Raw genomic sequence first — 2,164 nt, forward strand, 5'->3', positions numbered from 1 at the left:
CCCACCTCGCCTCGCCGTCACCGTGGTGACATCCGGAAGCACCTGGGCGTCTCCCCAGCCCGGGGCCGCTGTGCTCCACGCCCGAGGAGCACGGGGACGGCCCCGTTTTCACGGCGGGACGTCACCCTCTGTCCCTGTCCCCCTCCGTGTCCGCATCCTCCTCTTTAATCCCGGCCTCTGCTCGTTGCGTTTCAAATTGAAATATCCTGAACAGATGTAAAAACACATGTGCGTCTCCACGCGCAAGCTGTGCGCGCCTTTGTTTCATCTGACGATGATGTGAGCCTAAAGGAGATCTCTTTAAAATTTCATCACTATTCAAAAGGATAATTAATACGTGCCCCCAGGCTGGGAGCGAGCTGCGCGCCGTGAATCCTGCGGCGGCAGACATAATGAGGGCTCGTCACGCGGGGAGCACGTGCGCCCCGCAGCCTCTGCCTCGCCCGGAACGCGGGACGCGGCCGAGGTGCCGTGTAGGTGGCGTAATCCGATTGTAATTTGTAACCCAACACGGCGGATGAGGCCGGTGTCGCTGAGCGGCGCAGGCATATTCTGCTTACACCGAGCCCGCGTCACCGCCGGGCAGATGGTCTTTCTAAAGGCTTAATTGCTGTTTTCTAAGCTAACCTCTCTCCTGGCATTTTTTTTTTCTTTAATGGAGCAGAAAATAGCACAGGCTCACATGCACACACACACACATGTGCACACACACATGTGCACACGAGCACGTGCAAACACATACATGCACGTGTACACAGGCAAATACACGTGCGCGTGCACACACACAAACACGCATGCACATGCGCACACAGATGCGCGCACACACACGTGCTCGTGTGCAAACACACGCACACACACCCAACGTGCTTCTTCTCCTGGTCCCAGGACACTGTGCACTCTCCCCAGCTCCCGCGTGCTTAGTGCCACCCCTGCTCCCCGCCCCCGGGGGCAGAGGTCACCCTTTGACAGGCTGGATGTCCCCACTCGGCCTGCCTGCTGCCCCGACACGCTGGCCTCCAGCCGCGGCCCACGAACAGGGACACGTTGAGAGGGGCGTTTTCCTCGCGGCCGCCTTGACTGGGGTTGACTCGCCACCCTAGGAAGCTGAGCGTTCGCTTTGTAAATACAGAGCTGGGAACGCAGACCTTGCGCGCAACCCAGCTGGCGGCCCGCAGCCCTGACTGCCCTGTTCGCAGAGCGGGCGTGGCGCCTCCTACCTCGTGGGGGGCGTGAAGATGGAACGGGGGGGGGCCTAGGCGTCTCCCCCACACCCCGGGCACTCAGCCAACGGTCCCAGAACACAGAGAAGGCAGCTCGTGATTTAAACGGATCCTACAGCCCCTGAAACCTCCAAAGCACAGCAGGGTGTGAACATCTGTGTTCACCACGCACTCTGACACGTGTGCAACGTCCCCCGAGGAGACGCTGCCTCAGCGACGTCACGCGAGCCAGTGAACCCTGCGCACAGCTGCTCAGCAGGCCGGTGACCCGTGTGGAGACGGAGGGTGTGCGGGGCGCACGCGGGAGTGAGCGGTGGGTGGGGCTGGGCGGAGCTCTCGGCCCGGGACTCGGCGTCAATCATCTCCGCTGCCGTGTCACTGCCGTGTCACCTGTTCTGCAAACGTTCGGGCGGAGTCGCCCAGACCAGGCCCGGGGGAGTTCTGGGTCGGGCTCTGCGTGTCTGTGGCGCACAGACCACGCGCGCAGTGTAGGGGCCGCCGGCGCCGACGTCCGGGCATCGGGGGCCACCGTGCTGCGGGCCACACCTGCGTCCCAGCGTCTGTCCCCTCGCCCTGCCCTGCACGCGTCGCGAGGAGAGGAGGGACGCAGCGGGCCGCGTGCGCGTGGACATACCATGTACGTTCCCCGCTTCAGCGACGCCGTCCCTCGCCGACGCATTTCTCCCCGCTGGACGCCGCCCCGTTCGTCCGAGCCCTGGTTTCCTTGGTAACAAAGGCAGTCGTTCATTGCCAACCGCCCGGCGGACCAGGGGCACGGGGCCCCGCGGTCCTGCGCGCACGGCGCCTTTGGAAATGCGTGGCGCGGCGTTCGGGGCGTTTCGGTCTCAATGTCCGTCAGGCCGCTTTGCACCGTTAAGGGTCCGGGTGGCTCCTTCGAAGGAGCGTCGCGGCGTGGGCGAGGCACGCGCCCTCTGTGTCGCTTG

This window comes from Pteropus vampyrus, unplaced genomic scaffold (assembly GCF_000151845.1).
Source record: "Pteropus vampyrus isolate Shadow unplaced genomic scaffold, Pvam_2.0 Scaffold795, whole genome shotgun sequence".
NCBI classification, from domain to species: Eukaryota; Metazoa; Chordata; class Mammalia; order Chiroptera; family Pteropodidae; genus Pteropus; species Pteropus vampyrus.